At 34.1% G+C, this 22908-nt stretch overlaps 1 long non-coding RNA gene across 1 annotated transcript in view; it reads left to right on the top strand.

Annotated features, from left to right (window-relative positions):
* LOC116490311 overlaps window positions 1-15453 on the top strand; it is a 120520-nt gene extending 105067 nt beyond the window's left edge. The window contains exon 3 of the long non-coding RNA XR_004253356.1: window positions 15422-15453. This is a non-coding gene — a long non-coding RNA (uncharacterized LOC116490311). The remainder of the gene's footprint in view (window positions 1-15421) is intronic.
* The last annotated feature ends 7455 nt before the right edge of the window (window positions 15454-22908 follow it).

The following is a 22908-nucleotide window of genomic DNA, read 5'->3' as shown; positions in this document are numbered from 1 at the left end:
TAATACTTTTTTTTTTTTTCTTTAAGCAACTAACCCTTTCAGCAATCATACTTCAGTTTCTGCTTAATCTGCATTTAACTCATATATGATACTAAATAATAAATCCTTTTAACTCCTTTTTCCATTCATGATAGAAAATACTTCATTTATGAAGAAAAAAAGAAATTAAATTATGAATCCCGAGTTACCAAAGAAGACATACCAGATAGATTACCTAAAATTCCTGTCTGCCTGTAAAATCTGTACATTTTAAGGTGGGTTATTCACTGTCCCAAATTAATCTTGATTTTTAAGAATAAGTGCTCAGAGCTGCACTCACTTGGAATTCAATGTGCAGCAATCACTGTGTATGAACGTAAGCCACATAATTACATATGCACTTGTCCCCTAGGCACACAGAAACTGTCATGACATTTGCGAGAATTATTTTTACCAAAATAAGCCTCGCCTTTAGAGCAACCAAGATTGTAAGCAGACATGCGTTTTCTCTGCCCAGAAGAGCAACCAGAACAGGAAACTGGGGCGTGACACCAACTCTTTGGCCTCTATGTGCAAATGTTATTGTCAAGCCCTTATGAGTAAGTTATTATATGCATGACTCAAACTTAATAAGCATTTTAGTTGTTGCTTGAAGCAGTGTGTTCTGTGTTGTGATACCTTTAGGGTAAATAATCCAGGGTAATCCAGAGTAAATTCTGTGTAGAGTTGCCTTATTTCCTTGCATTGTTCAACTCTATCTAAACCCCATGCTGGAAAGCTTGTCAGAATTGTCTGATTTATAATTTGCTGTAATTGCTGGTGTGACAAAGTAGCTCTTTATCCTCTGAGAGTTCAAATGTTGTCCATCTATAACAGGCAGTCATTTTTTAGATGTACAAGTCTGGAATATATTTAGGAAAACATGGTATACCAATTTGTGTAAATACGTTATGTGTAGTGGCATACTAATTCCTTCCCTTAAATTAGAGACTAGGTATTCATGTGAATGCTGTTGGCAATAGTAATAGTTTTCGTAATGTTGATGACCTTTATCAAGTCACAGGTATAGTGGATGCCTCCAGTAGTACAAACATTCTTCACAGCACTCAAACTCCTTTTTCTAATGCCAAGATACGCACCTAGTAAGCCTCCTCATATGAGTATGAGACTTAAGTTAAAGCAAAAGAACTGTTTGGATGGATATTAACTTCATCATCATCATCAAAATCTCTGCTGTACCTCTAAGTATAAGGAGAAGGAGTGAGAGAGCTGGTCTTTATTAAAGAGCACTCTTCTATTAAAGAGCACTCAACTCTTCTTCTCAACTTTGTTGTCCTAACATACCTTTTCAACTTTGTATATAATCATATGCAATTTCTGCACGATTTGAAAACAGAACTAAATCTCTCTTTTCAGATGCATTCATCCATCCGTCCCTTCAAAGTGATGTCACTGATTTCATTATCAACCAACACAGTAACAAAATGCACATCTTATTCTTTGATCATATTAGTAACATCTTTTTTCAAGAAGGAAGCTGTTGATGGTCTATATAACAGAGAAACTGAAACTGGCTACCCACCAAAATCTTTCTCAGAACAAAGTTTTAAAAACTTGTGGAAAAAATAATTATGGTAATGGTATCTGTTACCTACGAATAGACAATAAAATTGGTTTCCAAACGCCCCATCAAATCAGTAAAGAGCCATTAGCATAGTTTTGGATGAAAAAATTGGTCATAATTCTTGAGACCTCAGAAGAAAGCAGAATAGTTTTGTACATTAGCCTCTAATCTTCTGGGAATAATTTTGAAAAGAGTAAGTTTGGAAATTTGAAGCATGTTCTTTGGTGGTTGATAATTTTGTTTACTGATGGAAGAACAGCTTAAACTTTGTTGTTGTTGTTGTTTATTTTTTTAACATAGAATCTTTTTTTTTTTTTTACACCTATAAGGTTTTAAAACTGCTCATAGAAATGTTAAGGTTACCGAACAAAGAGTTTATTAAACTTTATTAATATGCTGGTCAAAACAGATGATGACTTTCAATTTGTAGCTCATATAAAATCATATTCTGAGAGCTAAATGAAAGAGAAACTATGCATTATTTTTCATTATTTCATACAAAATATTTTATATATGAATATATATATTCAGACATCCATAAGTATATACAAAATTATATATACACATATATGGTGTATCACTGTATGCATTTACATGAAATGAGAAAATAATCATAAAAGAAAACTAAGAGAAGAATGCTCAGTGTCTGAAAATTATCATTGATGTTAAAGAAACTGTATTACAACATATCAGATGAGAACCTAGTCTGTACAATTCATTAAAACAACCTTTCAGACATATTTCTGCATTCAGGAAGATGCTTACTCATGTATTCGACTTACATCAAGGTTAATGTAAGAAAAGGTGGTGAACTGGAATCGATCAGAATGTATATTCTCTGTCCAGATTTACACTTGCAGAACAACATACATGCAAAAGTTAAACTTCATTGCTTTCCCAGAAATGTTGAATTTATAATTTAAACATTTTGTGAGTAAAAGCTGAAGTTCAGAGAGAAACAGCCTGGAGATGTTCTCATTTAGTAATGGAGTATGAAGCAGAAATCCCTCAAGTTTGCATCCACATAGCATAAGAAACACATCAATATGCTAAAAAGAAATAAAATCTCTGATGCTGTCCATGCCGAGCTTCAAAGAGGACTTACACAGAAAGACTTAACTGGATCTCCTGTTAGGATTCTTAAGAATTTGCCTTTAAATATTTATTTATATCCTCCATATATACAACTTCATCTATATAGCTAGACCTACAGCTTTCTTACAGTGAACTTTGTACGAGTGTCAAAAATATGTTATAGGAAAATGTCTTTGCTTTCAGTATATTCTGTATTATATACTGGAAAGAACAAGCAATACATCACAGAAAAGATTTTATTCAAAACATAGAGTGCAACAGAGACACAAACAGTTATATTACAATTCTCACTAGGCGCTGGGACCACATATTTCTAAATATTTCTGCTTTAAATTGAAATATTCCAGTGTGGGAGCATTCACAGAACGGACATGCACACATAAAATAATCATTAACATCTTAATCCATAAAATAAAATAGATCCATAAGCCCCAGGTATTTGAAAAACTTTCTCAGTTAGTCATCAATACTCACTGCAAGAAACGATCTGACAGAAAAAAAGAAGACTTTAACATTCCCCTGCCCACCCCACTTCTGCCTGAAATTTTGATTCAAATCTCTTTTATCTAACTGAAGTGACACCTACACAGCTCAGAACTGGACTGACACACAACTTCAGTCGCTTTAACTGAGTTTCCCCGTGTTTCCATTATAGTTAATGGAGAGAGATGGACACTCTAAATTTGTAAATCAGGTTCAAGACGAATTGTTTATTATTTTCTGCCGACTACAAGAGGAATATAGATTTAGTAAATTACTAATTTAAGTGTCTCTTTTAGATACTCAAAGCAAGGCTTCTTAAATCTCAACAAAATGCTACTGGTGTATATGAATGAGGGGATACATGCTGGCTTATACTTCACTTTTCAGTGTTGTAGCAGAATCACAAATGAACTCTGAGCACTGGTCTTTTCCAGCTTTTATGAAATGTATTTTGATACTGAAATGCCTTGCTTTTATCTGAAGCTATTTGTCATTTACATCCTCACTTGTACTTTCTAATGAACTTAGGGAGTTTATTTTTTTATTAGCAAAACCTTTGCCACTCTCCTTCAAACCTTTAAACAAGTAGCAATAGCTTACATATATTAAAAACATGTACAGCTATCCACCCTAGAAGAAAAATGATTGCTTTAACATACTAAAACAAACAAATAAGTCCTTGTTTGACATAACCACCCCAAAAACTTGCTGGAAACTGATGCATGATATGACAAGTGGTTTATTTTTCATACCCGTCTCTTTTTTTGTGATTGTATATTCAAGTTATGGTACTTGATATTAAATTGCACACAGTCTAAAACACACAGCTCCATGGGCTATAATGATCCGTCACTGCTTTGCCCAGACTGAAGTAAACATCGTACATGTGGTACTCATTTCACATAAATTTCAGTTTCTGATGGGTGGTTACTGTCACTCGTTCAAGATAACAAACACAAAATTATGAGAGAGCAATGTGGTGCAAAGTAGCCTGGAAGTTATCCACAGAGCACGTCTTTTATATCTCAAGTTGTAATCCAGCTCACAAGAATGCCTTTCATGTATGAAGAAAGAGGTTATTATCCTATCAGTATACAATCTGTTAATGACAAACATCAGGGGAGAGCAATTCATTTGCCCTGACAGCTTTGTTGAACAGGCTTAGAAACTGTTCTGAATAGACGAATACATTAAGAAAAAGATGTTATTTATGGCAGAAGACAGGAAAGGGAGCTTTCCTCTTGGAATTTAGGGAACTTCAGCCAGCCAAAACAGCAACATTTCCAAAATACATTTGCAAGATTAATGAAAAACAGACCTCTATATTTTCACCTCAGATTTAAAGGTGAAGGCCATGTCATTTGGTGACACATTTTTCAAGGAACAATATTGAAAAGCTATCAATTTTACTCATATATGTTAAGTAACCTTCTGGGTCCAAAATTGTAGGCAGATATGAGAAAATATGAAATGCTGTTCATTTTATTGTTCTGACCTCTGATTTAATTTTGTTTATATATTGTTAACCTGAATAATTCCTTTTATTCAGTTTACACTGTGTGCTGTGGCCTTATCTGGCCTTTTCAAGAAATGTTATGGAATAGGATAAGCAGGCAACCAACTCATGCCTATGTGTGGGCCTAAAGGTGTCATCTGTTGACATAGTGAACCACCAGATTTACTGTTTACTGCATTTGCTGTATTTTATATTATTTTTGTTCTTTACATTGTAATTGTATTTTGTGTTTATGTTTTATAAGTATTAATATAATGTATGTAGTTTAATATTGAAGGATATTTTTATTACTTAATATCCATCTCACTGATTATGGCCATTTAGTACCATCAATTCCACTTAGAACTAATAAAACAAGAAATAAAAATGAAAATATAATTGGTTAAAAGCATGTATGCTGGCCACTATTTGGTACCTTAATAAATGTTTGCACAGACATGGACATGTAACTTAACAATTCAGAAATTCAAAGTATCTAATTGTATGTATTTTACACAGTGGGATTTGTAATATATGATTTGCAACAGGTTCTTTACAGTTTTACCACTAAAGTTCTAAAAGTGTCCAGCAAGGTATACTGTGTGCTCCTTCAATCAGTTCTTGAAAAACAAGGAGGTTCTTGTTTTAAGAGCTTACGTACTTCATAAATAATAAAACTGGAAACAGATCTAGAGAATTCTTTCCTTCCCTTCCTCTCCCTCTACCCATCAGTGCTAAATCTGTCAATAAAATCCAGGTTTCCTCACTGTCTGGTGTATTCATTACTTTCCCTTTACTAAAATGGGGTAAAAAATTTACTAAAATTGGTTCTGATAGCTGCTCAGAAAATACATGTATCAAGGATGATGAGCACAGAGTAAACATCAAGTTGTGTACACACTTCAAATGAATAGCACAAAAATCCCACTGTTGAATCTGACTTTACTTGGTTCCCAGTTTCATTCCTGTTTTTCCCTTCCCTAAGGCTTTGGAATGAGCCTTTGGTATTGTTCTATACCTCCCACCTGCTATTTTACAAGAGCGAAATTATAACACCTGCAACAAACCTTTAGTGAAAAGGGGCTTAGCAATTTTTTCACTATTATGTTGTAAAATATAGTGTTATGTGTGTTTTAAATTCATGTGACATATTTTCAAAGAAATAAAGTGAGAAAACAAACAAACAAACAAAAAAGTAAGTTTCGGTTTTCCATTTGTGAAGCAAACACTACTGTCCTTAATAGAAGAGAGAATTCAGCAATCCAATTAAAGTATTATTGATCTTTTATGGTCATTACACAGTGAGCAGATAGACTATGGGCTATTTTCATTATAATTATTTATTAACATCTCATGTTTATACTTTTTTTTTTTTAAATGAACTTTCCAGCTGATTAAAAAGTGCTGAACTTTTCAGCTGTAAACTTAAAGTCCATTATTTATGTAAAAAAAGATGTGTACAAGCAGAAAATCACTATTTTCTTTTTATATGTGGAAACTTGTTCTCTAAGGATCCAACACTTCCTCTCTACAGCCCTAACAGTGGGAGATCATGTGAGGTAATTCATTCAAAAAAAACCCAAACACACACAAACAACTGTTGTAGGTTTTTGTTAGGTATAGGTTAGCATAGCCTCTAGATAGCATAATTAAATTAATTACTATTGGATCTGGAATTCTGACTTGTCAATCAAACTATGAACTTCCCCACTCTAATTGCATTAGTGTCCTTCAATGTACTCAGAAGAGAGATGGAAATCCATGGTAAAGAAAGCATTATCTCTGGAGTGATAGCCAAACAGGTATGTACTAAATCACAAAGGTTGAACTAGTTGGGAAGCTCCATTTTGCATCTGTTACTGCTGATCTGATGACTGGGGGGAGGAATGGATGGAGGATTTAAAGGTTAATGTTTTCCTATCCCAATGGCATTTTTTGTTATCAGTCTTGTATCTTCAGGATTAAAAGTTCATTATTATTAGACACATGGATGTGTTATTGTCGAAATTTCTATCAAATCTCTCACACAACCTGAAAGGAAATCCACAAGTGCATTCAAAAATTCACACTTTCCTTATGAACTGGTTGACTAAAATACAGTTACCCTCATGCAAGTGGTAAAGATCAAAGATCCCAAGGTCTGAAGACCAAAAATGCCTTGACCACAGGTACATTTTTAATTGCACATGAACCTCTGCTTAAAATAGCAGCGCTTATTCTTTAGCTCAGGTAATTAGGAAAAAGGAAAAATTCTCATATACATTAAGTATAAGAAAGCATCTACCACTACAAGCTCATTCATTTTTATTTATTTATTTATTTATTTTCTTCTCATTTCAGCTTAACTGGCTTTTAAGTGTGCTTTGATTCATGATATTTCTGTATCATGATATGTATCATGTAAGGGTGAGAATATACTGAATACCATGATTTAAATGAAGAAATAGAAAGTAGAGAGATTTGCAAATGCATACAGTAGCAAGTTGGTGGAGTTCAGCGAGATTCTGCATTAACACAGAATCAAATGTGCTTCTGAAGGAAAACTCCCCTTTTTTTAACCAGCTCCCTGAGATTGTTATTCAGGTGTTCCACTGAACGTGATTCACTTACTGCAGCAATTCTTTTCTGACCTTACTGACATATTAGCATTGCGGAGATCAGCATATAATATACACATATAATCACCATATAATACACACTGGTTTTGAGCTCCTGGCCTTGTATTGCAAACAAATGTTCCCTTTTAAATTGCAAGTGCTCAGTGTGACATTCTCTCAATAAAAAGATGTGCAGAAGTTGGAAAATCCATTTGGAAGGTGATGGGAGAAAGCAATTTTGTATAAGAGAGACTAATAGTAGTGGCATTTAATTCAAGAGAGATGTATGGGATTCTACCAAAGTAGCAGAGTCATTCTGACAGCTGCCTGGCTTTTGCCATTTTGTGACTACTTCTTGTGTAGATACATTCTCTACATGCTCCAGAGAGACAAACCAATCTGTGTGACATCATTGAAAGAGAGCTAAAAGTCACTGTCTCTGGAATAAAACATATATGAGGAAACTGAGACTTATAAATCATGATTAGCTCAAAGCCTCAAGCACGAAGTTCGATAAAGAAAGAGTTATCTAACATTACTCTGCTTCATCTCATTTTCGGTTTGGAAATCTGTTTTCATTCTTTTAAACACAATCATAGATAAAAAAATAAATAAAAACATCAAGGACAAAAATATTCAGAATAGATGTTTTTTTCAGAGAGCTTCTCAAGATAAGCTATATGCACACACACGTACATATGTAAAGCCTGCAGGATTAAACTGTTTTGGAATGCGCTAACAGTATCTTGCTTTTTCTCTAATGATTTTCATCTGAGAAGATTCTGAAGAGCCTTAAAAAATGTAGAATGTACAAAGCTCTGCTGAAAACCAACCAACATCAAATATGCCTGTATAAGAATGGGTAAGGGAGAAAGTTCTTCTGCCAAAGACAGAAGAACAAAAATCCTTGTTTTTAAAAGTTTAAAAATGAGTTCATTCCAGAGAATGAACACTAGATTTTATTTTCTCTCAATATTTCATCAAGGAGATGATCTCTTTGACTTCAGTAAAACTGGAGAGATCAATGTGGAGAAAAGTATCTAGAACTTACTTCATGTATCACCAGGAAATACCAGCAGCTAAGACAAATTATAGGATTTTGTTTTCCCTTTCACTGAGTCCTGGAGATCTTATTTGGTGTTACTTGTACCATACTGAAACCTTCGTTTCATACTGAAACCTTGATTTCTGTGATTCTCTACAAGCTGAATAAAATTTTCCAGTGACATAAGGACATGTCCCTTAATGTTCATGGCATTAGGTTTTTGTTCCTAATAAAAGTACTTGAAGAAAGAAAAAGAGCTACAAATACTTATTCACATGAATGTCTCTGCGACTTCACAGAATACTACAGGGGGAGTAACACTAATAGCAAAATAGATGTAACATATTTCTTATTCATAATACATACAAAACCTATTGCATGGGCTGAAATGTGTTCCACCAAATACATTTGAAAATGACATAAATATTTTTGTTTTGCATTCTTGATTTGTTTCTTATTAAATCATTTTAAACAAAGATTGTGTTAGTCAAAATAATTTTCTTCATCTGTGTCATCTGCTGAACTAGTTAGAGCTATTTGAATAATTTTACTTCAGTGCTTGTTATTATTTATACAATGCCAGCAATAAACTAAATGTTTAAGACCTTCAAGATTTGTCTTTCTTTAGAAATGTTGCCTAAAATATTTAATTTATCTTTCAAGAACTTTGGATAGAGCTTATACTGAGCCAGTCCTTTTTAAACAACAAGCCATCTTTAAAAGCCCTTAATACTTGCTGGTTTGCTTTTATAGCATAGTTTCGACATAGCAAACAATATTTCTGTTTTTCTGCTGATGATTTGATTGGCTTGCACTTCTGTACTAGAAGCAAATGGCACAGTCACAAGAATGTAACAAGTCTGGATCGAGAAGACTTCCAACAAGTCAAAGTAGGATTCTTAGATTCTTTTTTTTTAAAGTGAAAAAGACATGTTTCTAATAGAATTATAAGTATTGGAAAATATTGTGATGAAGACGGTTCACATAAAATAAAACCCTGGCAGGAGTGAACTTGATGAAGAAAAACCCATGAACAAATATGAGCTGAACATAACCATGAACAAACCCATGAACAAACATGTCTGGGTTATAATATAATCTTCTTGAGCTGTACATAGCTATGAAATAGTAGATGAGATGGCAGAGGTACATTTTCCTTTCTATGTACATTGTTTTGTGTTACTGTCTGAAGGGATTTTGTGAGCCAGACTCTATTGAGCATGTTGCAGATAAGCATGCACTATACTCTCTAATAGAAACATTATCTTTGTTCTTACTTCCATATATAGTTTCCCCTTATAATAAAGTAAATCATTGAAACCAAAATGTATTTCTGGGCTTCAGGTTTGTTTAATGGGTTGGTTGCAGTTGGTTTTGGTTTTCATGTCCTTAAGACTGCTAGATTTAGATTTTAGAAAAGATCCATGAAGTCTCAGAAAAGTGATTTCATCATATATTTCTAGTTCAGTTCACTATCTAGATAGCTGAGCGATATGAATAAATATCCAACAACAAACTAAACTTCCAGGTTTGTCAAAGTTCAATAGAAAGTGACAGTGCATACTTTTTTTTTTTTTTTTTAATATATATCTTTAAGATGTTGTTATAAAAGTTATTAAAGTGGTGTTATCCACTTTGAGGTGTCTTAAACTAAAGTTTTCCGGAGTGCCCCAGGGTATAGGGAACAGTTGCATGTTTTCCTTATGTTTTCTGATAATCCTAGCTAGATTTGGCTTAGCTTCAGAAGACTTTATTTTTCTCTTAGAAGTTCCATGACCATAAATGTTATGTCAAAGGATTCTGTTTTGTTTTTTGAGTCTTATAATTACTAGCTACAAATTCAAAACATCTTAAAATGAAGCAGACTTTGGATTTCTGATTTGTGGGTGGAGTTCTGAATTATTTTTAAGAGATGAGCACACTAAAACATATCAGCTGTTAATGTAACTGTTACTAACATTATAATTAATAAATCTGTCATATTTATTTGTATTTCTGATAATTATGTTCAATGATGATAATCTTTATTATTGTTATTATTAACAATAGGATTTAAATGTGTCTGAAGATAATCTAGGCTAATTTATAAGACCTTATACAAATGTGAACATGGAGAGAAATCTTGCTTTTCATAATAAATCCCATAAAACCATTTCAAATAGAGTTTAAAGTTTTTATACATTTTGTGACTTGTTTACTAAGACAAATTGGTGTTTTGGCAGTGTGTAGGGAGACAGACATAGAATACTTCTCACAGCCTTGCTGCCTTGCATGCTGCCTTGCCTATGTGCCCCATCAGGGATACCCAACCATTTCTATGCTAGAGTAGAGGCTCTTTGTTTGATTCTAAGATCACAACACTAATGTGTCTGCTAAATATTATTAAGATGATTATATCTTTTATATATTTTTATCATTGCTTCCAGAAATAGCAACATCTTTTTCCAGTCACTATACAAATTGAAAAGCATACATAATACGCACCCTGAAGAATCTGCTATAGATAATAACTAACTAATGTAGGTGTGGGTTTATGCTTTTTTTCTCTTTTGGTTTGGGCAATATCGTTTGACTCCAAAGTTAATAAAAATCCTAAGGATAGAAGAAAAAACAACAACAAAAAAAGACATTAAATTGCCTTGGCTTTGGCTACCGCATTGTTGTGTCTACATATGCATGCAGTCCTCCACAACTGCTCACACTCACCCTTCTACCCACCCACATACACACAAATCACAGTATTTTAAAAAGAAAATAATTCCTTACTACCTAACCACAATGGCAACCCTGCCAACTCAATAGGTTCACCATGCATAAAATATATGGAATATCCCACTACCAAATCCATTAAAATGAACAGTATTTAAAACCATGGTAAGCTTCTGGTTGTTGAGCTGTGTTCTTCATTGTGATTCTGTGCTAGTGTTAACACAATTTGAGTTCACAGAGTTCATGATAAGTCAAGATCATGAAGTACTGCAGACCTAGCAGTACTAGAAGTACTGCAGTACATGCTAATCTGCTCTGGAATGTTGCCTCATCCCATCAGAATAGTCTGTATTTGTGCTGAAGACATAACAAAGGAAACTTCTGCTTTCAGACTAACTGAAAGTATTTTAAATACCCATTGTGCTAGGGATCTCATTTATCATCATTGCGTTCAGGTATCAGTTCCATAAATGCATGTTTCCATATATCATCTAGTCACTGGAGATTTTCGTCTCACCTCTGCTCAGGGAATCCAAGAAATCAGCCAATCATCTCTTATTATTTATTTATTTATTTATTTATTTATTTTCCTTCCTTCTGGTGGGGCTAGCTGTTTCGCTTTAAAACTGGGAATCATGTACTCATATGAACTAATGCCAAATCCCACAGTTGGAGTGCTTTTAAAAGCTGGAACAAGTTAAGATATATGTTTTCTTGTTTATGAAAGAAGTAAAGAATGACAGACAAAGAAGGGAATAGGATAAAGAAATTGCATTTCTGTAATTACCATTACAGAAAGCGTGTATCTGCAAACAGAGTCTTTGCAGAGACTGTGTGATGCCAGCCTTTCTCACAAAATAAAGATAACACTTTAACAATGTTTAGAGAAGCTGAAATGTTTTGCACTGAACAGAACAAACTCATCCTTTGGTGCACACTCCTTAATGAAGCCAGCGTCTAATTACTTTCTCTAATAACCCATTTTCAATAATTAAGTTTGGGTGCAATCATTAACAACTTTCATTACTAATATTGACAGAGGTACAGCATAGTCTATAACACAGGTGTACACGAGTACATTTCCATATTCACACTGTTAAAAAGTGATTGCAAAAGTGTTGCAAAGTCAAGGAGTCAAAAATAAGAAAAAGTTTTCATTCTAGCTGCTTAGGCACATCCACTATGCAGTTTTGGATTTCATGATCCCATAATGTCTTAGTCACTGCCAAGGATGGATGAGGTACTATAAGAACCAATTATTTGGTTTCTTTTTTATTTAAATTCTTACCAATATAAATGAATTACTGTAGAATAATTATGACAAAGTTCCTTTATTTGTATTCTTTTATTTTAGAGGAAAATTGAGTACCTATTTTTTACTAATTGAGTGCCAGTATTTAGCTAATATTGATGAATTTATTTCACATTATCATTGAAACATTCAAGATGATCAGAGAGGATAATCACCCTCATATTAGCAATGGTGAACAGTGACAGGGAGCCAAGGAATAGTATCTGCTCATTCTGGATGCTCGGGTACTGATTAGTTCCAGAGCATTTTCTGTTATTGTTCTGTTCATTTTTTTCCCAACATAGAATAGGTGCATCTGTGCTCAACATTTCTGCAAACTTGTTACTAGACTTTTTATGCTGGCTAAACCTTCCTTCCTGCCTTGTCCAGCTCATGTGTCCATCAGGTTGGTGGCTGGCCAGCCTGACTGACCAGTCAAGACCAGCGAGGTTGCAACCAGCATGTGATGGGGAGAGGCCCATGACACAAAATGCTGTAACATGAATGAGGTCAGAGCAAAAGCAAGAGCATTCTCATGCTCAGCACGAGAATGAATGAATGAATGAATGAATGAATGAATGAATGAATGAATGAATGAATGAATGGTTTTTATCATAATATACAAAGGGGAGGAACTGAGGGTGCAGTGGATCGTTGGCTCTCTTTTCCTCCCATTTGGTTCAATTTTTCTCACAAATTCCAAGCACAACTGACGCCGTTAGAGCAGATGACTATTATGTCATAGGGCTTTGCCTTACAGGTCAGGGCTAGACGGCCATCCAAAACAGAAATTTCCCCATGTTCTTATTTTTCTATAGATCAGACACAGAGATGTGATTTCCAAGAAACCAATCTTCAGCAGGGTGGAAAGTAGCTCGTGCAACAACATATCTACCAAGCACATGAAAGCTGCGATCTAGCAAAATAGTGCAAGGCAAAGTGGTCAAAGGTGAAAGCTGTGTTGTTTAAAGAAGAGCTAAATTGAAAGTTCATTGAAAAAAAAAAAATAGATTAAATCTTAAAACCTTAAGAATATCAGAATTATTGCTTTGGAAACCTTATTCAATAGGTCCATATTCTAAAAGACTTATTCTATTTTTAGTGCCATTCGAGAGGGGAAAAAAAAAAAAAAAGAGAGAGAGAGAAAAGTAGAGAAATCAGTGTCTTAAACACAAATATTTAAAGCTACAAGGAAGTGAAAAGACCGTATTATTATTGGAAATGTCAGAAAACTTAAAAGCTAGGAAGTCTAACCAGTTCCGCATATCATTTTTAACACATCTGTTTATCATTGTCATCAGAAGTTCATCTTCCCATAACTGATAGATTAAAAATTTTCTATTATAAGTCTAATTCAAAAAAAAAAAGAAGAAAGTTAAAACACTTTTCCTTCACAATGAAAACTGATAGGGTGAAGAAATGAAACAAAACCTGGAGTCAAATTTCTGGAGCAGAGTGCAAATGAGATGATACATTAAAAAATTACAGACTGCAGAAAAAAATAAAATAATAATAATAAAAATATATAATACACACTAGAAAATACACACTTAGGTCAAGAATGAAACTATATTCTTTGCTTTCATACAGAAATCCACAGATTAAACTGTATATTTAAAATCTGAATTAAATCTAAATAACTTTAAAAAGTAGCAAACCTAATTTTGTCTACTGTGTGAACGTATTTCCCATTATGAGATTTCCGTTTCAGTTTTGTACTGATCCCATATATAGTGAGTGAGAATCACATGGCATTTCTTCTTGTACACACAGAAGAAGCTATATCTATAGGTTAGCTGTACCGTTGTAGAGTTATACTGTGAAGAGATCAAGCATTTTTCACTTCAAGAAAGATTTTAACTTCATATCCAATTCTGCTGCATTTCAGGTTTAGTTGTTAAAGAAGGCTATTGCACCCATAGTCTAGAAAAACAAGTACCTTAGAGCTTTCCTGGAGGCCAGATAAAACCTGTATTTCATTTTGGTTAATACTTCTATGAGGTATGGAAAAGAATGTTTTGAGAATTTTGGACAGGGAATGGAAATAAAAATCTTCTTATATAATTCCATTTTAATTCTTCAAATTATTATAATTATTATTTACTCTCCTTCATTCTTCATTAATTATTTATTTATTTTTAATAAAACTGTGAATTTTTTGTGAAACTTATAATTCCTTGCTGCAGTTAAGTTTTAAGAGCCCTTGTTGCTGAAAATATCAAAAGAGTTTCTTATCTAGTGTCAGCTTTTGTCTCCTTTTGTTTCCTGATGGTCATGTGTAGGATATTTTCAGAAGTCTAGAGCAAGTCATTGTAAGACTTACTCTTAACTCACCTAGACAGGATCTCTTTCTCACAAAATGCAAAACAAAAAAGTAGCCATTACTTTTTTTCACATAAAGGTGGAAATTACTATCCTCACATAAGGTGGAAAATAAATAAATCTTTTACATTTAGTATTAAGGCTTTTTAAGTTGCGATGATCTATATTACTCCTGCTGTGGAAATAGCTGTACTGGTATGATGTTGGATCAGCACAGCTAAATTCCCCTTTTCAACTAAATTCCCCTTTTCAACAAATCTCAGCCTCCTGAGATTCTAATTACATTTCAAATCTTCCTGGACTAATTTACTATGAGAAATTTCCTGTACTTTTTTTTTTTTTTTCCCTCCATAGAGCAGTCCTTGTGAATTAAAAGTAACACTTAGAAGCAACATTACGCCACATAAAATGAAAAGTATTATTAATATTTTATTGTTTCTATTTATCAGTATTTAATATTAACATTTAATATTTTGCTAACTGCAGTTTTGACCAATGCTAATAGTAGCACGAGTACAAAAAAGCAGAAAGCACACAATTTCTATGTCTAAAAATAACATACTTTCTAACTTAAAGGTAAATAGTTTTGATTATCTTTATAATGCTCTTTAAAGGGATCTTTTCTCAAAAATTGTCTGTGGCAAATACATGCTTATCAGAGTTTGACCGCAATAATATACTAGATGGTGCAAGAAAAGATTGCCAGGGAAAGAAATAAAACCTATTTTCACTGTGTTGTTTAAATTATTGTGAACTTCTAACAGCTTCTTTTCTCTGACAGACCTGATTAGCTCAGGGGAAGACACTAAGAGGGATATAAAAATGTGTGGAGGGAAGGCATCATGGAGGATCCACCCCCGCACTCTCAGAAAGAAGCTGTGTCTATCAAAGGAGCTCCCTTGCTGTCTGGGCAGCATATGAGTAAACATAACACCGGTCACAAAACTCGTGGGAAAGAAAACACAAAATGTTTGAAAACCTGGCACTCAACAGCATGAGACTCATCGGTTTCACCAGAGGTATGTGGTACAGGGGTCAGGAAACAAGAGGCTCAAAGCTGCTCCCCACACCAGTATGAAGAAGACTGTAAGAAAAAAAAAAAAAAGAGATATATTCAAAGCAATTATTTTGATCATTCACTTCCTAGGAGTTGTCTTTTCAAGTCAGGAAAAAAAAAAAAAACAAGCCACAGGAAAAACTTTGGGCTAGCTATACAATTGCATGGAAGTTGTAGCTTTTTAAAATTCATCATATAATTCATCATATAATTATATAGCATTTTTACAGTTCCACAGTCTTTCACCATTTAGAAGTCCATTAATTAAGACTTCTGTCACTACTTATAATTCTGTTTTCAAAAGAGGCATTCACTTCAAATTTTCTAGCAAATCTTAGCAAGGAATTCATTGCTGTCTGAATTAAGACACTTGTGGCAAATTCCTGTATGTAGCAAAGAAAGGAAACATAACTGAAAGTTTGGGGTGTATACGTATAATTTTGACCAAATTTTTCAAGCAGAATGTTCAGATGGAATCCACAACTGTAGTGTTTTTGTTTGTTTATCTTTTTTTTTTTTTTCTTTCTCTTAATAAACAAAACAAAACAGTGACTTTCTAACAGGATTTTCATATAGGATTTTAGCAATTTGTTGAGAAGGATAAACCTGGGCCTTATGCTGGAAAGATAAAATCTTTGACAACAATAATCTTTGATGTGTAACATCGAATGGCTGAAGTCAAAGCTTTAACTGAGCCAATGTTTCAAGTACGTGTCTAAAAGCAGATATTTTCTGGGTTTTACTAATGAAACTTCTTATTGATACCAAAGGAATAGTGTCTACTTATGAACTTGGCCCCAGGTTTGAAAAGCAGACCTTTGCAGTGGAGTTTTATTGTATTAACTCTCCCTGTAATGTACTGATATATTAATATCAATGTAGCTGTCTAAGTTGAGATTTTACATGGTTGGATAGTAAATTACAAGTATATTTCAGCTTTTTGAATAAGCTTTCCAGCATCCAGACATTTTGTCTGAAGATGTCTGTAATGATCACACAGGTGTAAAACAAAAATGAATGCCAGAAGACACATAATTAAGTGTATAATTAGTGTAGATTTAAGTGTCTATTTTGGAAATTATATCATGACAACAAAATAACATTGTGAATTGTATTGAATGTACATTGAGAACACTTTTATGAATAACTTATTTTTCAAGTTTCTTATTTTTCAAGTTTCTCTTTTTGGATCTCCTTCTGCCTAGATCGTCTGAAGTTAAGAATCCAAAATTAAGAAATGAAAAGGAAATGTTTCATTTTTGTCTGTTTCCCTTAGCATAATAAAGAATCGGGTATATTTCTTTGCAAAATTTAAGCAAATGTCTCCACAAACCATAACAATAAAATATCAGAACAACAACAACAAAAAAAATGTTGATTTCAGCTCTGTTCTTAAAGAGATATTGTCTCCAAGGCAAAAGAAAATTAAAAAGCAACAGAAAGATAATAATACTTACACGTCTGCTGTCAACCTCAATAGACACAGTCTTAGGTAAGATTTTGCCTAAAAGAACCAAGAATGTCCTAAAATGCAGTCCAAATCCAAACAGAGGACGTTTGTCAATACATTAGCTACATTTTGTGAGAACTGTGACAATTCAACAAAAAACACAGATGCAAAAAAGCCCTGAAAAGAATGAAAAAAAAAAATAAAATGATAATAATAATTAAGTAATCCATACATAAATAATACATAGCTAAACTGGCAAAAGACCTGATCTTGGCATGGTTATACCAATAACACTGTCCTTGCCTGCTCCTGTCAGAGAGCTCAAATCTGGCAAAAAAGGTGTAATTCCACAAAGGATAGTCTTACAGACAAAAAGTCTCTAGTATAGAGACTATACTACACTATAATGAACATACTTATAAAGCAGTGGTTGCATTAGTATATTAATTAAAAATATTTCCTATCTCCTATCCAACATCTTTCACACCACTTCTATTTAGGATACAGAACTCTAAGGATAAAAATATTAAGACTTTACTAAAGCTAAGGGAGGCATTTGACTTTATGCCTCAAATACCTTCATGATAATGCTATGACACGCAGTTACACCCACATGATCACATTGCATAAGAATGTTACTGGATTTTATCTTAATTATTTCTCAATCTCATATTGAATAGGACTTTGCACAATAGAATTGTAGAGTTTTATGCAAATGTCTTCTACCCACCCACACAAAAATTTGAATTAAAATGTGTTGAGAGCCAGACAGGCTATTTACAAAATATCAAGCTTATGAGATATATGTAGATCAAACACTTCTCTTAAACTAGACATCCAACAAAGACAACAAGAAGTGATAAAATGATTCTAATAAGCTTCCAAAACACAACCCTGCAGTTATCAAAAGTGATATTACCTGTACAGTAATTAACGTACTTAATTTATTCAAGCAGTTCAAGATTTGCAAATAGGACTAATGTCTGACTAAAAGTGGAGCCCCAGAGGCAAAATGAAATAATCAGATGCTAAGAAAAAATAATAGCCGTACATGGAAATGTTAAAAACCTCCTACAAAATACATATGACATATTCTAGTAGGAGAGTATGTATGACATGGAGAGTAGAGCTCAATGTTCTTAGTGTTGTCTCCAGACAGTACTAATTTGTCTCCAATTAGTAGAAAATGTAGTGCAACTGACTGAACAGACTAGTTGTCACAGGAATATTGTCTCCACCTGTGATCTTGCCACAGAAATCTGTTCCTTGTGCTATCTTGCTCTCAAAAAAAAAAAAAATGTAGTGACTTGTCTGCTTGTCATGTACTCAATCTTTTTTCTTTTTCTTTTAGTAGAACATCATTTGTGAGAACATGCATTAGTTTAGACACCTCCTCAACCACGTTAGATGCCACTACAGAGGAGAGGATTTGTAGCTGCTTTGGTGGAAATAATAATGAAGTAATTGAAACTGATTATAATACTGTACTTAAGCCACTTGCAACAGTCTGCAAGGCTCTTCATGAGAATTATATACTGAGAAAAGAGTAATGAACTCTTCTCAACTTTTTTTTTTTTTTTTCCAGGCAGCTGGTTAATGCCCTAATCTTTAATAGGAAAATGTTTTCTACACCATTGTAAGAGTAGGTAATTGTTTCCTTACGAGTTTTTTCATTATATCTTTCTGATGCCTTTACAGTTCTATGTGAGTAACCCTCAGCAATGCAGAAAAAGAAGCCACAGTTTCTGAAGGACAATGGTGGATAGTTGTATTGAGGTGATTCTTTCTCTCTCCCTCTTGCTAAGCTGTAGTTTAAAGATCAGGAAGTTGAAAGAATGTTAACAACTCAAAAGGGAAACCACTTCAAAAAAACAAATGAAAGGAAAGACAGCAATTGTACTCAGATCACCTTGTGAGTCCCCAGCCCTTCAGCTGCATGGAACATAGAAGGGGCAAGGAAGGACTTGTCTAACTCAAGTGGCACAATGCTAAAACTCACTTCTAGGGCAAGTACCTGGTCACACCAAACAGGACATAACCACTTCTCCAGCAAACCTTGCAAAATCAACTTGGTAAAGTAAGGGTTAAATGCCAGATACTGGAAAATGAAAGGCTCATAACAAATAATTGGAAAGTTGTGAGAGATAAGTATTTAAGGAAAGAAACAAAGGCTAAATGTGTTTCCATTTCATGCTAAATGGCAGCTTATATTGCATTATTTGGCAGTGGTGCAGCAGTAAGACAGCAGTCTGAGAATGAAATATTTGAAGCTTTATCTTTGTCATTAACTAGGTGTGGGTTATGTTATAGGCAGGTTGCTGAGATTCTTCAGATGTAAATTAATACCATTTACTTATTTATTGTAGACTGTTATAAATGAGGTCTCAATCTGAATTTTGTAATATTTATAAAACAAATATTTCTAAAAGGTATAAAAGCTATAAAAGCTATAAAAAGTATAAAAGACAAGTAAACAGTGCTGGGTGTGTGGGGAGTCTATGCTCCACCAACACGCACACACGAACATCAAACATTCTAAATGTATAGAACATTGCTTTACATACTAAACCCGAGTACGCCTATACATATTCACGATCAGAAAAGGTAACAAACAATCCTTTAAGTTCCATGACTTAACAGTCTCCATTTTCCATTCCTTTTCTTGATTACAAACAACACTCTCCATTTTCCATTCCTTTTGAACAATATGTCTCGCTTTAAGTTGTCAAGCAACTCGGTCTTCGGGCCTTATGTATCCCGTTCTTCCCAGATTGAAGAAAAGCATATCCACCTCCTTTTCAAGGCCAGTAAGGCCTGGGTCAAAAGGCACGTCCAGGTCAGCAGGGGGCGTAACAGCAAAAGCCTTCGATGGCTGTAGCAGCAGAGGGGCCCATGGCGTAGCAGTCGGATCAGTAAAGGAGCCCGCAGCTCCCTCACTGTCTGGCAAACCACACGTTTCTGACTGTGGTCCCACAGGGCTCTTTTAAGTTCTCAGAGACTGCTCGCCAGGTGCCGAGCAATCCCACCGCAACCTTGTCATTTTTTTTTTTTTTTTTTTCCTTCTCCTTTCTTGAGGGCAGGCTCCCCTCTTATACCCTTCTCTCCACAGCAGTTCTTTTCAAAACAACTTTTCATCGGTCAAACAACTTTGAATGTAACAACAACAGCAAACACCCAGAAACTTCCATGCCTTAACGGCTGGAGAACAAGCAACCCATCTGGAGAACAAGAAACCGGAGACTGCATGGAGTCTCCTGAATCACCCTTCTTTGTTCTCTCTAAACTTTTTTACGTTCCTGATGGCCTCATCGTTAAGAGTCTAATGTTGTCTCGGCCACGGGGCTTTCCAACCCCCATGGCCACATTCCCAAATCTCCCCTTTCTTTATTAATATCAACCATTTTCTCGACACGAATTACCACTCCATATATAACATAGACTATATAATCTTTATCAATGAAACATGAAACATTAAGTCATCCTGACTATTTCTTAAATTTTTCCTCTTACTGTCTGGGATACCATGGAAAGAAATAATATGTTGGAAATTTAGATGAAGTTTAGTGAGTTTTCTCAGTGAGTTTAGAAATTTATTACCCTTGTCATCAAGTAAAGGCTCGGTAATATTATGTTTTGATTTCATAAAAAAGACAGGTTTTTTAATTTAATATTTTCATTGGAAAATTAGATTCGATTTTACTTTTTTATAGCCCTAGTTTTATGTCACTTGTTAAATAATTGTTTGATCGTTACCCTATACCTTCAGTTGTTGCTTTCATCAAGTGGAAAAGGAACTTCTAACCTTTATTATAAAGTCTTGCTCTGAGGTACTTGGTAAAGTCACTTGACATTCTTCTGCCTCAGTTTTCTTAATTTAAAACATGTTTGTTAAGGGTTATCAACCTATATTAATTACTCAAATCTCTACCTCCTTAATAGACACTGTCTTGCAAGGTTTTGCTTTTTATAAATCATCACTTCTCATTGAAAATATATTGTCACAACACTTCGGATCTGTTCTAGTTAATATATCACCAGCAGAGACAAACATACTTTTCCTAGATACACATAAATAACATATGTTATTTTTCAATTTGATATGCTTACAGCTATAGGCCAAATAAATCAAAATACCCTACTCACATATACAATTTATGTTAGCAGATAGCTTTATTTTATTTTATTTTATTTTATTTTATTTTATTTTATTTTATTTTATTTTATTTTATTTTATTTATTTTATTTTTATTTTTTACGTTTGTTTAAAAGACTGACAAAATATAACCCCTGAAAATCAAAGTCTTCTTATCAGATTGTGTGCTTATTTGGTTTGGTTTTGTTTCTTGATTTTGCAACTCTTGCTACTGCCATGCACAGCAGGAAATTCAGCTGAACTCAAAGACTAAGCAGTGGCTTTAGAATACTTTAGTCAGAGCCAAGTCCTGAGTTAGAGGGCAAGTCAGCTAAAATAAGGAAGGTGAAAAATCATAACAGTATAAAAATACTTCATATCTTTCCTATCATAAAGGACACTTCATTCAGTTGTTAATTCATTCAGTGATTTATGTATTTTTTATTATTTTTAAAGAAAGGAATCATGGAGGGAGCTTGCTAGCTGCAGAATAAACAGAGCTAATTCTGTTTTGGGTGCATACATGTACGTGTGGTTCCTATTTGACTCAGAGGAGGCCTGAGGCCACAGTTGGGCCCTCAGTGATTTGTGACAGCTGGTGAACTCTCTAAGCAGAAATCAAGGGCTTTGGGTAAGCATCTCAGATTCTTGCCTGGGAAGATGCAAGGGCTTTGTTATAACTTGTATTTCAGCAACCTTTACCTGTCATTAAACCTTATATAAACACAGAAAGTGTGACAATGGGATAAAAGTATTAAACAATTGTAGGCACAGATGCACGAAGGTTGTTGACTCTGCGTGCTGGTTGTTGTCATCTCCCTTTAACAAGACATGCAGCCCAGCCTGACATATGAACATGGTGGAAAGGAAAATAGCTGACGGTACATTGCATCAGAATGATCAACCCAAAGGACATGTGAATATGACACACTAACTTTTGCAGAGAAAGACCTTCAACTTGACATCACCATGCTATAATATTATCAGTTTGTTGTTGTACTATACCAAGATAATTCAATGGTCCTCCATAAAAAGAGTTTATGCTAAAATAAATATGTTTTAGAAATGAGAAACTCTTAAAATTAATAGATGTGGTATATAGACCTGTGCCTGGTTTTAGATGACCCTTCTAATGACAGCACAGAGCACTTTGGAAGCAAATTTGTATGTTTTAAACATTGACTAGGAACAGGTACACAGATTTGCAGACATAATTTTTACCAGAAGTTTTATGCAAGCATGTGAACCCACATCCCAGCAAATGCTCTCTTGAGCTATGTGATTTGACTAAAATTTCAAGCATTCAGTAAAAGGATAACTTGGCCATCTGCAGTGGGATATTCTCATGTTAACTCCCAGAAGAGTAGTGTTAAATTGATGTTACGAGTTTTGTACTGCACCCACAGTACTAGTTCTGATGCCAATTGCATGCAGGTGGATTATAATGTATGATATTGATCTGAAGGATTTTTTTTTCCTTCAGCTGTATCTTCTAGCCTTGATCTTAAAAGTTAAGATGGATGTTAGGCATTATTATCTAGCAGAAAGGGTAAAAAATCAATTTTATCTCCTGGTGCTCCAGTCCCTCATCTTCCAGTACTCAAGCAGTGGGGCTGTAACAACCGTCAG

The sequence above is a fragment of the Aythya fuligula genome, chromosome 5 (assembly GCF_009819795.1).
Source record: "Aythya fuligula isolate bAytFul2 chromosome 5, bAytFul2.pri, whole genome shotgun sequence".
Classification (NCBI taxonomy): Eukaryota; Metazoa; Chordata; class Aves; order Anseriformes; family Anatidae; genus Aythya; species Aythya fuligula.
This window is presented reverse-complemented; position numbering and strand designations above follow the sequence as displayed.